Source organism: Musca autumnalis, unplaced genomic scaffold (genome assembly GCF_047663935.1).
Source record: "Musca autumnalis isolate F117 unplaced genomic scaffold, ASM4766393v1 scaffold_4, whole genome shotgun sequence".
NCBI lineage: Eukaryota > Metazoa > Arthropoda > Insecta > Diptera > Muscidae > Musca > Musca autumnalis.
The window spans coordinates 232,239,298-232,255,263 of NW_027411977.1; positions in this window are offsets into that span (position 1 = coordinate 232,239,298).

The window sequence follows — 15,966 nt, forward strand, 5'->3', positions numbered from 1 at the left end:
ATTTTTTTCCATCCACCCACAGAGCAATAAACGTGGATTTTTTAAATATTTTTTTCCATCCACCCACAGAACAATAAACGTGGATTTTTTAAATATTTTTTTCCATCCACCCACAGAGCAATAAACGTGGATTTTTTAAATATTTTTTTCCATCCACCCACAGAACAATAAACGTGGATTTTTTAAATAATTTTTTCCATCCACCCACAGAACAATAAACGTGGATTTTTTAAATAATTTTTTCCATCCACCCACAGAGCAATAAACGTGGATTTTTTAAATAATTTTTTCCATCCCCCTGTAGAGCAATAAACGTGGATTTTTTAAATAATTTTTTCCATCCACCTGTAGACCAATAAACGTGGATTTTTTAAATAATTTTTTCCATCGACCTGTGGAGCAATGAACGTGGATTTTTTAAATAATTTTTTCCATCCCCCTGTAGAGCAATAAACGTGGATTTTTAAATAATTTTTTCCATCCACCTGTAGACCAATAAACGTGGATTTTTTAAATAATTTTTTCCATCCACCTGTAGACCAATAAACGTGGATTTTTTAAATAATTTTTTTCATCGACCTGTAGACCAATAAACGTGGATTTTTTAAATAATTTTTTCCATCGACCTGTAGACCAATAAACGTGGATTTTTTAAATAATTTTTTCCATCGACCTGTAGACCAATACACGTGGATTTTTTAAATAATTTTTTCCATCCCCCTGTAGAGCAATAAACGTGGATTTTTTAAATAATTTTTTCCATCCACCTGTAGACCAATAAACGTGGATTTTTTAAATAATTTTTTCCATCGACCTGTGGAGCAATAAACGTGGATTTTTTAAATAATTTTTTCCATCCCCCTGTAGAGCAATAAACGTGGATTTTTAAATAATTTTTTCCATCCACCTGTAGACCAATAAACGTGGATTTTTTAAATAATTTTTTTCATCGACCTGTAGACCAATAAACGTGGATTTTTTAAATAATTTTTTCCATCGACATGTAGACCAATAAACGTGGATTTTTTAAATAATTTTTTCAATCGACCTGTAGACAAATAAACGTGGAGTTTTTAAACATTTTTTTCCATCGACCTGTAGACCAATAAACGTGGATTTTTTAAATAATTTTTTCCATCGACCTGTAGACCAATAAACGTGGATTTTTTAAATAATTTTTTCCATCGACCTGTAGACCAATAAACGTGGATTTTTTAAATAATTTTTTCCATCGACATGTAGACCAATAAACGTGGATTTTTTAAATAATTTTTTCCATCGACCTGTAGACCAATAAACGTGGATTTTTTAAATAATTTTTTCCATCGACCTGTAGACCAATAAACGTGGAGTTTTTAAACATTTTTTTCCATCGACCTGTAGACCAATAAACGTGGATTTTTTAAATAATTTTTTCCATCGACCTGTAGACCAATAAACGTGGATTTTTTAAATAATTTTTTCCATCGACATGTAGACCAATAAACGTGGATTTTTTAAATAATTTTTTCCATCGACCTGTAGACCAATAAACGTGGATTTTTTAAATAATTTTTTCCATCGACCTGTAGACCAATAAACGTGGAGTTTTTAAACATTTTTTTCCATCGACCTGTAGACCAATAAACGTGGATTTTTTAAATAATTTTTTCCATCGACCTGTAGACAAATAAACGTGGATTTTTTAAATAATTTTTTCCATCCACCTGTAAACCAATAAACGTGGATTTTTCAAATAATTTTTTCCATCCACCTGTAAACCAATAAACGTGGATTTTTCAAATAATTTTTTCCATCCACCTGTAGACCAATAAACGTGGATTTTTTTAAATCATTTTTTCCATCGACCTGTAGACCAATAAACTTGGATTTTTTAAATATTTTTTTCCATCGACCTGTAGACAAATAAACGTGGATTTTTTAAATAATTTTTTCCATCCACCTGTAAACCAATAAACGTGGATTTTTTAAATATTTTTTTCCATCGACCTGTAGACCAATAAACGTGGATTTTTTAAATAATTTTTTCCATCGACCTGTAGACCAATAAACGTGGATTTTTTAAATAATTTTTTCCACCGACATGTAGACCAATAAACGTGGATTTTTTAAATAATTTTTTCCACCGACATGTAGACCAATAAACGTGGATTTTTTAAATATTTTTTTCCATCGACCTGTAGACCAATAAACGTGGATTTTTTAAATATTTTTTTCCATCGACCTGTAGACCAATAAACGTGGATTTTTTAAATAATTTTTTCCACCGACCTGTAGACCAATAAACGTGGATTTTTTAAATATTTTTTTCCATCGACCTGTAGACCAATAAACGTGGATTTTTTAAATAATTTTTTCCACCGACCTGTAGACCAATAAACGTGGATTTTTTAAATAATTTTTTCCATCGACATGTAGACCAATAAACGTGGATTTTTTAAATAATTTTTTCCATCCACCTGTAGTCCAATAAACGTGGATTTTTTAAATAATTTTTTCCATCCACCTGTAGACCAATAAACGTGGATTTTTTAAATAATTTTTTCCATCGACCTGTAGAGCAATAAACGTGGATTTTTTAAATAATTTTTTCCATCCATCTGTAGACCAATAAACGTGGATTTTTTAAATAATTTTTTCCATCTGTAGACCAATAAACGTGGATTTTTTAAATAATTTTTTTCATCGACGTGTAGACCAATAAACGTGGATTTTTTAAATAATTTTTTCCATCCACCTGTAGCCCAATAAACGTGGCTTTTTAAAATAATTTTTTCCATCCACCTATAGAGCAATAAACGTGGATTTTTTAAATAATTTTTTCCATCCACCCACAGAGCAATAAACGTGGATTTTTTAAATAATTTTTTCCATCCACGACCTGTAGATTTTTTAAATAATTTTTTCCATCGGCCTGTAGAGCAATAAACGTGGATTTTTTAAATAATTTTTTCCATCCACCTGTAGAGCAATAAACGTGGATTTTTAAATAATTTTTTCCATCCACCTGTAGAGCAATAAACGTGGATTTTTTAAATAATTGTTTCCATCCACCTATAGAGCAATAAACGTGGATTTTTTAAATAATTTTTTCCATCCACGACCTGTAGATTTTTTAAATAATTGTTTCCATCGACCTGTAGAGCAATAAACGTGGATTTTTTAAATAATTTTTTCCATCCACCTGTAGAGCAACAAACGTGGATTTTTAAATAATTTTTTCCATCCACCTGCAGACCAATAAACGTGGATTTTTTAAATAATTTTTTCCATCCATCTGTAGAGCAATAAACGTGGATTTTTTAAATAATTTTTTCCATCCACCTATAGAGCAATAAACGTGGATTTTTTAAATAATTTTTTCCATCCACCTGTAGAGCAATAAACGTGGATTTTTTAAATAATTTTTTCCATCCATCTGTAGAGCAATAAACGTGGATTTTTTAAATAATTTTTTCCATCCACCTTTAGAGCAATAAACGTGGATTTTTTAAATAATTTTTTCCATCCATCTGTAGAGCAATAAACGTGGATTTTTTAAATAATTTTTCCCATCCACCTGTAGAGCAATAAACGTGGATTTTTTAAATAATTTTTTCCATCGACCTGTAGACCAATAAACGTGGATTTTTTAAATAATTTTTTCCATCCACCTGTAGAGCAATAAACGTGGATTTTTTAAATAATTTTTTCCATCCATCTGTAGAGCAATAAACGTGGATTTTTTAAATAATTTTTTCCATCGACCTGTAGAGCAATAAACGTGGATTTTTTAAATAATTTTTTCCATCCACCTGTAGAGCAATAAACGTGGATTTTTTAAATAATTTTTTCCATCCACCTTTAGAGCAATAAACGTGGATTTTTTAAATAATTTTTTCCATCCACCTATAGAGCAATAAACGTGGATTTTTTAAATAATTTTTTCCATCGACCTGTAGAGCAATAAACGTGGATTTTTTAATTAATTTTTTCCATCGACCTGTAGACCAATAAACGTGGATTTTTTAAATAATTTTTTCCATCCACCTGTAGAGCAATAAACGTGGATTTTTTAAATAATTTTTTCCATCCACCTGTAGAGCAATAAACGTGGATTTTTTAAATAATTTTTTCCATCGACCTGTAGACCAATAAACGTGGATTTTTTAAATAATTTTTTCCATCCACCTGTAGAGCAATAAACGTGGATTTTTTAAATAATTTTTTCCATCCACCTGTAGAGCAATAAACGTGGATTTTTTAAATAATTTTTTCCATCGACCTGTAGACCAATAAACGTGGATTTTTTAAATAATTTTTTCCATCCACCTGTAGAGCAATAAACGTGGATTTTTTAAATAATTTTTTCCATCCACCTGTAGAGCAATAAACGTGGATTTTTTAAATAATTTTTTCCATCCACCTATAGAGCAATAAACGTGGATTTTTTAAATAATTTTTTCCATTTTTTCCATCGACCTGTAGAGCAATAAACGTGGATTTTTTAAATAATTTTTTCCATCGACCTGTAGACCAATAAACGTGGATTTTTTAAATAATTTTTTCCATCCACCTGTAGAGCAATAAACGTGGATTTTTTAAATAATTTTTTCCATCCACCTGTAGAGCAATAAACGTGGATTTTTTAAATAATTTTTTCCATCGACCTGTAGACCAATAAACGTGGATTTTTTATATAATTTTTTCCATCCACCTGTAGAGCAATAAACGTGGATTTTTTAAATAATTTTTTCCATCGACCTGTAGACAAATAAACGTGGATTTTTTAAATAATATTTTCCATCCACCCACAGGGCAATAAACGTGGATTTTTTAAATATTTTTTTCCATCCACCCACAGAGCAATAAACGTGGATTTTTTAAACAATTTTTCCATCCACCTGTAGAGCAATAAACGTATTTTTGAATAATTTTTGCTATGGACCCAAAGCCATTTAACTTGCCGTTTATGTGGCATGCCAATTTCCACAGCATACTTTTAGGCATTATGAAGTTTATTAAGCTTTATTCAATTGAATAGGTTTCGTTCAGTTTTATCTAATCAACATTTGTGAATAATTTTTTATTAGGGTAGTTACACCTTGTTGGACCTTGTTGGTGATAGAGAATATCTTGGAACGTGTTTCCACATTGCTTTTGTTGTTATTGTTTTACGACTCAGATATCGAAGACGCATTAGACGAAATCATATAAAAATCATTCCGAAGAGGAAATCTTATCAACTGTTGATGGTTTATAATGTTTGTTTACCTCCCTCGGGGTATATGGCTCGGGGTGTTGGGATTAGTTTCTTTAAGTAGAATGATTTCAGTTTAGTTTGCAACGTATTGCGGTTAAAAGGTGGAAAATGACCTTTAAAAAATTTAAAGTGTGTGCCCTATTTTTGTTGGTCATCGTTGTGGCTATCGAATGTGGACAATCTCAGCCAGTGGAGGAAGGAATTGAAGGTGGAAGTGGTGCTGTTGCTGCTGCTGATAACAAATCGAATGACGTTAATTTGCAGACTTCGATCTCTGATGTGGGTCTCACGGGATTCATTGCATCGTTGGTGAAATCTTATCAACATTTGAAGCAACAAATCGAACCCTCGCTGAAGTTATGGATTAAAGATGCCCTCAATGTTACCCAGACACCGGAACAGATACAGAAACGGAGAATTATTTGGCGGCAACTAACCGAGGCACAATTTGGATAGGCAATGTTCAAAGATATGGAATGTAAACTTTTAGATATGAGTGTAAAAATTAAGATGTAATTTAATAAGAAAATTTAAATAAAAAATCCACGTTTATTAGTCTTTGATTGGAAGGAAAAAATTATTTAAAAAATTCACGTTTATTGGTCTTTGATTGGAAGGAAAAAATTATTTAAAAAATTCACGTTTATTGGTCTTTGGGTGGAAGGAAAAAATTATTTGAAAAATCCACGTTTATTGGTCTTTGAGTGTAAGGAAAAATTATTTAAAAAATCCACGTTTATTGGTCATTGAGTGGAAGGGAAAAATTATTTAAAAAATCCACGTTTATTGGTCTTTGGGTGGAAGGAAAAAATTATTTAAAAAATCCACGTTTATTGGTCTTTGGGTGGAAGGAAAAAATTATTTAAAAAATCCACGTTTATTGGTCTTTGGGTGGAAGGAAAAAATTATTTAAAAAATCCACGTTTATTGGTCTTTGGGTGGAAGGAAAAAATTATTTAAAAAATCCACGTTTATTGGTCTTTGGGTGGAAGGAAAAAATTATTTAAAAAATCCACGTTTATTGGTCTTTGGGTGGAAGGAAAAAATTATTTAAAAAATCCACGTTTATTGGTCTTTGAGTGTAAGGAAAAAATTATTTAAAAAATCCACGTTTATTGGTCTTTGAGTGGAAGGAAAAAATTATTTAAAAAATCCACGTTTATTGGTCTTTGAGTGGAAGGAAAAAATTATTTAAAAAATCCACGTTTATTGGTCTTTGAGTGGAAGGAAAAAAATTATTTAAAAAATCCACGTTTATTGGTCTTTGAGTGGAAGGAAAAAATTATTTAAAAAATCCACGTTTATTGGACTATGGGTGGATTGAAAAAATTATTTAAAAAATCCACGTTTATTGATCTGTGGGTGGATGGAGAAATTATTTAAAAAATCCACGTTTATTGGTCTTTGAGTGGAAGGAAAAAATTATTTAAAAAATCCACGTTTATTGGTCTTTGAGTGGAAGGAAAAAAATTATTTAAAAAATCCACGTTTATTGGTCTTTGAGTGGAAGGAAAAAATTATTTAAAAAATCCACGTTTATTGGTCTTTGAGTGGAAGGAAAAAAATTATTTAAAAAATCCACGTTTATTGGTCTTTGAGTGGAAGGAAAAAATTATTTAAAAAATCCACGTTTATTAGTCTTTGGGTGGAAGGAAAAAATTATTTAAAAAATCCACGTTTATTGGACTATGGGTGGATTGAAAAAATTATTTAAAAAATCCACGTTTATTGGACTATGGGTGGATGGAAAAAATTATTTAAAAAATCCACGTTTATTGGACTATGGGTGGATGGAAAAAATTATTTAAAAAATCCACGTTTATTGGACTATGGGTGGATGGAAAAAATTATTTAAAAAATCCACGTTTATTGGACTATGGGTGGATTGAAAAAATTATTTAAAAAATCCACGTTTATTGGACTATGGGTGGATGGAAAAAATTATTTAAAAAATCCACGTTTATTGGACTATGGGTGGATTGAAAAAATTATTTAAAAAATCCACGTTTATTGGTCTTTGGGTGGAAGGAAAAAATTATTTAAAAATCCACGTTTATTGGTCTTTGGGTGGAAGGAAAAAATTATTTAAAAAATGCACATTTATTGATGCTCAGGCCCATGGAAAATATTATGTAAAAAATCCTCGTTTTTGTTTTTTAGGTCCGGCTGAATATGACATTTCCTATGGAAACCCCTATTTCTTCACCAAGATCCGTCAGTCTTAGCTTACCATTGCACAACCGGTATTCTATGGCTAAGTATAACCGAACGCCCATTATGGTACTCAGAGCAAAACCCACTTCCTTAACAAAATAAACTCTCAAAGGTAGGAATTACAGCACACACCAACATTGAACCACAAGAATATCGTTAGCAAATGTGACAGCAGCAACAACAACTACAACAAATATTGACTTTGAACTTGTTAAGCTTCACATTGTTGTTCCATGCTCTTCTCCATTTGAATGGTCTGCCCCACTCTACTCCACACTTTACTTAAACTCTTGCCATTACCTCATTATCCCTGAACTTCAGCTCAGCCGTTGTTTATAGCCGCAGGGGCCGGTTGATCGAAGACTGCTTGGCCAGCCAGATAGACATTCAAATAAAAACGTAAATGAATGGCAAGAGCTATTCGGCATCTCAACTGCTACAACAAACTTTGAATAATAAACCAGATCGCAAAACCGCACAAGTCTTTTTCCACTCCACCCCGCCAATGACAAGCTCTAGTTGGCCATATGCGTAGCATTCGGCATGGGTATGAATCACATGCAGGTTTTTTTGCCACATGCAGCCATCAGATGCGAATTTTATTGGCATTTAATGAGAGAAGGTAAAATCATCGTAGGATGGAATTCAGCCAGGCTGAATTGAAGATTTCCTATGGAAATCTCTATTCAGCCAGGCTGAATTAAAGATTTCCTATGGAAATCTCTATTCAGCCAGGCTGAATTAAAGATTTCCTATGGAAATCTCTATTCAGCCAGGCTGAATTAAAGATTTCCTATGGAAATCTCTATTCAGCCAGGCTGAATTAAAGATTTCCTATGGAAATCTCTATTCAGCCAGGCTGAATTAAAGATTTCCTATGGAAATCTCTATTCAGCCAGGCTGAATTAAAGATTTCCTATGGAAATCTCTATTCAGCCAGGCTGAATTAAAGATTTCCTATGGAAATCTCTATTCAGCCAGGCTGAATTAAAGATTTCCTATGGAAATCTCTATTCAGCCAGGCTGAATTAAAGATTTCCTATGGAAATCTCTATTCAGCCAGGCTGAATTAAAGATTTCCTATGGAAATCTCTATTCAGCCAGGCTGAATTAAAGATTTCCTATGGAAATCTCTATTCAGCCAGGCTGAATTAAAGATTTCCTATGGAAATCTCTATTCAGCCAGCCGGAATTGAAGATTACCTATAGAAATATCTATTCAGCCAGCCGGAATTGAAGATTACCTATGGAAATCTCTATTCAGCCAGCCGGAATTGAAGATTACCTATGGAAATCTCTATTCAGCCAGCCGGAATTGAAGATTTCCTATGGAAATCTCTATTCAGCCAGGCTGAATTGAAGATTTCCTGTGGAAATCTCTATTCAGCCAGGCTGAATTGAAGATTTCCTGTGGAAATCTCTATTCAGCCAGGCTGAATTGAAGATTTCCTATGGAAATCTCTATTCAGCCAGGCTGAATTGAAGATTTCCTATGGAAATCTCTATTCAGCCAGGCTGAATTGAAGATTTCCTATGGAAATCTCTATTCAGCCAGGCTGAATTGAAGATTTCCTATGGAAATCTCTATTCAGCCAGGCTGAATTGAAGATTTCCTATGGAAATCTCTATTCAGCCAGGCTGAATTGAAGATTTCCTATGGAAATCTCTATTCAGCCAGGCTGAATTGAAGATTTCCTATGGAAATCTCTATTCAGCCAGGCTGAATTGAAGATTTCCTATGGAAATCTCTATTCAGCCAGGCTGAATTGAAGATTTCCTATGGAAATCTCTATTCAGCCAGGCTGAATTGAAGATTTCCTATGGAAATCTCTATTCAGCCAGGCTGAATTGAAGATTTCCTATGGAAATCTCTATTCAGCCAGGCTGAATTGAAGATTTCCTATGGAAATCTCTATTCAGCCAGGCTGAATTGAAGATTTCCTATGGAAATCTCTATTCAGCCAGGCTGAATTGAAGATTTCCTATGGAAATCTCTATTCAGCCAGGCTGAATTGAAGATTTCCTATGGAAATCTCTATTCAGCCAGGCTGAATTGAAGATTTCCTATGGAAATCTCTATTCAGCCAGGCTGAATTGAAGATTTCCTATGGAAATCTCTATTCAGCCAGGCTGAATTGAAGATTTCCTATAAAAATCTCTATTCAGCCAGGCTGAATGGAAATCTCTATTCAGCCAGGCTGAATGGAAATCTCTATTCAGCCAGGCTGAATGGAAGATTTCCTATGGAAATCTCTATTCAGCCAGGCTGAATTGAAGATTTCCTATGGAAATCTCTATTCAGCCAGGCTGAATTGAAGATTTCCTATGGAAATCTCTATTCAGCCAGGCTGAATTGAAGATTTCCTATGGAAATCTCTATTCAGCCAGGCTGAATTGAAGATTTCCTATGGAAATCTCTATTCAGCCAGGCTGAATTGAAGATTTCCTATGGAAATCTCTATTCAGCCAGGCTGAATTGAAGATTTCCTATGGAAATCTCTATTCAGCCAGGCTGAATTGAAGATTTCCTATGGAAATCTCTATTCAGCCAGGCTGAATTGAAGATTTCCTATGGAAATCTCTATTCAGCCAGGCTGAATTGAAGATTTCCTATGGAAATCTCTATTCAGCCAGGCTGAATTGAAGATTTCCTATGGAAATCTCTATTCAGCCAGGCTGAATTGAAGATTTCCTATAAAAATCTCTATTCAGCCAGGCTGAATGGAAATCTCTATTCAGCCAGGCTGAATGGCTGAATCTCTATTCAGCCAGGCTGAATTGAAGATTTCCTATGGAAATCTCTATTCAGCCAGGCTGAATTGAAGACTTCCTAGGGAAATCTCTATTCAGCCAGGCTGATTTGAAGATTTCCTATGGAAATCTCTATTCAGCCAGGCTGATTTGAAGATTTCCTATGGAAATCTCTATTCAGCCAGGCTGATTTGAAGATTTCCTATGGAAATCTCTATTCAGCCATGCTGAATTGCAGATTTCCTATGGAAATCTCTATTCAGCCATGCTGAATTCAAGATTTCCTATGGAAATCTCTATTCAGCCGGGCTGAATTCAAGATTTCCTATGGAAATCTCTATTCAGCCGGGCTGAATTGAAGATTTCCTATGGAAATCTCTATTCAGCCGGTCTGAATTGAAGATTTCCTATGGAAATCTCTATTCAGCCGGGCTGAATTGAAGATTTCCTATGGAAATCTCTATTCAGCCGGGCTGAATTGAAGATTTCCTATGGAAATCTCTATTCAGCCGGGCTGAATTGAAGATTTCCTATGGAAATCTCTATTCAGCTGGGCTGAATTGAAGATTTCCTATGGAAATCTCTATTCAGCCGGGCTGAATTGAAGATTTCCTATGGAAATCTCTATTCAGCCGGGCTGAATTGAAGATTTCCTATGGAAATCTCTATTCAGCCGGGCTGAATTGAAGATTTCCTATGGAAATCTCTATTCAGCCGGGCTGAATTGAAGATTTCCTATGGAAATCTCTATTCAGCCGGGCTGAATTGAAGATTTCCTATGGAAATCTCTATTCAGCCGGGCTGAATTGAAGATTTCCTATGGAAATCTCTATCAGCCGGGCTGACTTGAAGATTTCCTATGGAAATCTCTATTCAGCCAGGCTGAATTAAAGATTTCCTATGGAAATCTCTATTCAGCCAGGCTGAATTAAAGATTTCCTATGGAAATCTCTATTCAGCCAGCTGAATTAAAGATTTCCTATGGAAATCTCTATTCAGCCAGGCTGAATTGAAAATTTCCTATGGAAATCTCTATTCAGCCAGGCTGAATTGAAAATTTCCTATGGAAATCTCTATTCAGCCAGGCTGAATTGAAAATTTCCTATGGAAATCTCTATTCAGCCGGGCTGAATTGAAGATTTCCTATGGAAATCTCTATTCAGCCGGGCTGAATTGAAGATTTCCTATGGAAATCTCTATTCAGCCGGGCTGAATTGAAGATTTCCTATGGAAATCTCTATTCAGCCGGGCTGAATTGAAGATTTCCTATGGAAATCTCTATTCAGCCGGGCTGAATTGAAGATTTCCTATGGAAATCTCTATTCAGCCAGGCTGAATTGAAGATTTCCTATGGAAATCTCTATTCAGCCAGGCTGAATTGAAGATTTCCTATGGAAATCTCTGAAGATTTCCTATGGAAATCTCTATTCAGCCAGGCTGAATTGAAGATTTCCTATGGAAATCTCTATTCAGCCAGGCTGAATTGAAGATTTCCTATGGAAATCTCTATTCAGCCAGGCTGAATTGAAGATTTCCTATGGAAATCTCTATTCAGCCAGGCTGAATTGAAGATTTCCTATGGAAATCTCTATTCAGCCAGGCTGAATTGAAGATTTCCTATGGAAATCTCTATTCAGCCAGGCTGAATTGAAGATTTCCTATGGAAATCTCTATTCAGCCAGGATGAATTGAAGATTTCCTATGGAAATCTCTATTCAGCCAGGCTGAATTAAAGATTTCCTATGGAAATCTCTATTCAGCCAGGCTGAATTAAAGATTTCCTATGGAAATCTCTATTCAGCCAGGCTGAATTAAAGATTTCCTATGGAAATCTCTATTCAGCCAGGCTGAATTAAAGATTTCCTATGGAAATCTCTATTTAGCCAGGCTGAATTAAAGATTTCCTATGGAAATCTCTATTCAGCCAGGCTGAATTGAAAATTTCCTATGGAAATCTCTATTCAGCCAGGCTGAATTGAAAATTTCCTATGGATATCTCTATTCAGCCAGGCTGAATTGAAGATTACCTATGGAAATCTCTATTCAGCCAGGCTGAATTGAAGATTACCTATGGAAATCTCTATTCAGCCAGGCTGAATTGAAGATTACCTATGGAAATCTCTATTCAGCCAGGCTGAATTGAAGATTACCTATGGAAATCTCTATTCAGCCAGGCTGAATTGAAGATTACCTATGGAAATCTCTATTCAGCCAGGCTGAATTGAAGATTACCTATGGAAATCTCTATTCAGCCAGGCTGAATTGAAGATTACCTATGGAAATCTCTATTCAGCCAGGCTGAATTGAAGATTACCTATGGAAATCTCTATTCAGCCAGGCTGAATTGAAGATTACCTATGGAAATCTCTTTTCAGCCAGGCTGAATTGAAGATTTCCTTTAGGAATCTCACAATGACATTTCTTCCAGAAGTATTCTTCTTTTTCTGGCGACTTTCCCTATTTAGTATAAACCACTTAGCACTTTTAATCTGACCTCCTTACATTTTAAATATTGTTCGTTTTCCTTTAACCTGGGAATTTATGTAAAGAAAACTCTACTAATTTGTTTTAATGAAAATGTCATCAGCTTCCAATTTTTAAGCAAACATTTATTTAACGTGTCCATAAAGCCAAGTTTATAGCTATGTAATTATCAGTGTAAACATAACGACAAACCTGGTTACATATTTTTAAAGCTATTGTATTTAAATGTTTACAATGTTGGGTAAGTTTCAAATTAACCCAGTTTTGAAACCATGAAAAAGTGTCAATGGAGAGGGGGGTTCATTGAGAGGGAGAGTAAATTCCACTGAGAAGAATTTTTTTTCTAAATTTTAATAAATGAAACCCCCTTCTTCGAAATACTTTTAGACTACACGTTACACTCTATTATCCGTAGCTCCAATGCTATGGGTAAAATGGGTAACCCTGTAATTTATTGATATGACACAAGACCCAACCGACCGACCCACCGCTGCCCAATTCAAGCGATTAGCACAACTTAACTAATGCATATCATAAACAATCAACAACAAATTTTAATAATAATTATGAGAAATAAAAAACAACAACAATATTTTTGGTCAGCTACTTTCATAATGAACCACCACGAGAAGCCCTTCAATTATAATTTCATATCACATCGATACGCACAATTGTTTGGTGGTGGTAGTGGTGCAAAGCATGGGGGCTCCGGCTCCCTTCAAAGTAAATGATATCTTCAGAAAAATAATAAAAAAAAAAAAACAAAAACAATACCTACTCATTCTCAACTAAACTCCACTGTTCACATTTTACAAAACAGCTGATTAAATCATCAAGAAAGGGAATTGGGGAGGGAGAGAATAATTTTTCTAATAACTCATAATTCAAACAACAACAAACGAAGTCCCCCCATAATTGGGAATCTCTTTGTTAAATACGTTCTCAAATACAGGTGTTATTTACTCTCACACTCATTAGGTGTTTGGCGCTCTCATCTACAAAACTCTTCTGTTAAATTTATGTCTCACAACAAATTGATCATTTTCCTTCGTTGTTGTTGTTGTTTATGTATGGTTTTTTAATGTTTGCCAAACCCCCTCCAAGTTAATATACGAGAGCGAACTGTTTGTTCGTTCGGTTAACAACATCAACGACGATTTCCAGTTTGCATTGGGGCAACAGTGATGTCAATTGGGCGGTTTTTTACTTTACTTTACGTTTTTTTCTAATAATCAAAAATGCAGATTTTCATAGAATATTGTCTCTGGGATTTTTATACCCTCAGCCTTTAGGCTAAGGAGGGTATATACACTTTGATACGATGAAAATGTGCCTCATCGAAATAATGGTTTTAGACCCTAAGTATGTTTGGACGAAATGTGTTTCAGACAATTTGGAGTCGATCTAGCCATGTCCGTCCGTCTGTCTGTCTGTCCTGCTGGCTGGAGCGCACGATAACTTTCGAACGGATGAACCGATTCGGTTCAAATTTTGGCTTTCGTAATATTTTGTCCAAACTTAGTTTAAGTTCGAAGATGAGCTATATCGGTCCAATCCTTCCGGTACCTCCCCCACAAAAGTTCGAAAATGTTCGGAAAATTTGTACGCACGATAACTCTTGAAGGGTGTAACCGATTTGGTCCATACTTTGCCCATCATGGAGCGTGTACCAGACTTAGATCAGGTTTTAATATGGACTCAATCGGTCCACTCCGTCGGGTACCTCCCACACAAAATTTTGGAAAAGTTCAGTTTAGGAACATCTCTCGAATCGCTTTGATTTTTGCTTTAGCAACTTGTATTCACTGCCCTCCATACGACGGTATAAGTTTCATCAGGGGCAAGTCCATACTTCCTGAGAAAATAGCCTGAAAGTTGCAAAAAAAACCCCTATGACACCGTGTGAGGAGGTTGGAGGGCAAAATAACTCTCGAACAGGTCTGCCGATTCGGTCCAAAGTTTGGCCTTAGTAATATTTTGTCCAAACATAGTTTAAGTTCGAAGATAAGCCATATTGGTCCACTCTTTCAGGTACCTCCCCCACAAAAGTTCAAAAATGTTCGGAAAAATTGTGCGTACGATAACTCTTGAAGAGAGTGGCCGAATTGGTCCATACTTTACACATCCTAATATATCTACCAGATATAGATCAGGTTCAAATATGGACTATATTTGTCCACTCCATCCGGTACCTCCCACTCAAAATTTCGGATACATGTTCACTTTAAGACCTGCTTTCGAATCACTTTGATTTTTGTTGAAGCAACTTGCATTGCTGCCTCAATTGCGATGGTAAAAGTTGTCTCAGGGGCAAGTTCATACTTCTTGAGCAAACATCCCTGAAGTTCTAAAAAACCCCTATGGTACCATATGTAGTGGCTGGAGATCCATTATTTTTAGTATCTCCTCCGCAAAACTTTTGATATTAAATACTAATCAACATTTTTGTCAGTTCAAACGCCCGAAATTCTTAAAACTCCCTAAATACATGCGTTTTTTGGAAAAAAATTGTTTCAATATACACAGGCTGAGGGTATATCTCTGTCGGCAAAGCCGACTGATACTTTTTTACTTGTTTTGTAAGAATTTTAAGGCTGCCTATCCTCCTCGATGGATCAAGCGCGATGGGGAGTTCTGGTAAGCGTGAAGATCCTAAGAGCTATACCGGCGGTAGCGTAGCTACTGGTAGGCCACCCATGCCGGTAACGTAGATGGTGAACGCTGAAGATAAGAACAATCCGTAAAGTGGGAAGTCAACGGTATAAGTTATATGCAATTGCGGTGAATGAACTGATCATATTGAGCGGTCACAAACAGCGTCTGCACTCCAGGAGGAGCTGCTGGATATGGAAAAGGAAAATTCTAAACCCTTCAGAAGGCAACGGGAAACCACTGAAGTAATATCCATGGAAAACCATACAATTATGAATACAAACCAAAATACGCGGCCCTTAGTCTCCGGCAATACAAGGGTATTAAGAATCCCCGGAGGTAAAACTAAAACAAAACTTAATATTGGTACGTGGAATGTACGCAGTCTTTACGAAGCTGGAAAATTAGCTAATGCCTTAATTGAAATGCACAGACTCCAAATCGATATAGTTGGAATATGCGAAACGTGGTGGCCAGATTGTGGAGAATTTATATCGTAAAACTCGAAAATGTTTTACTCAGGCAATCTCAACAAAACCCATAGGAATGGGGTTGGAATAATTGTAACAGACCGTATAGCAAAATATGTTACAGGATTTGTACCAAAATCAGACAGAACCATG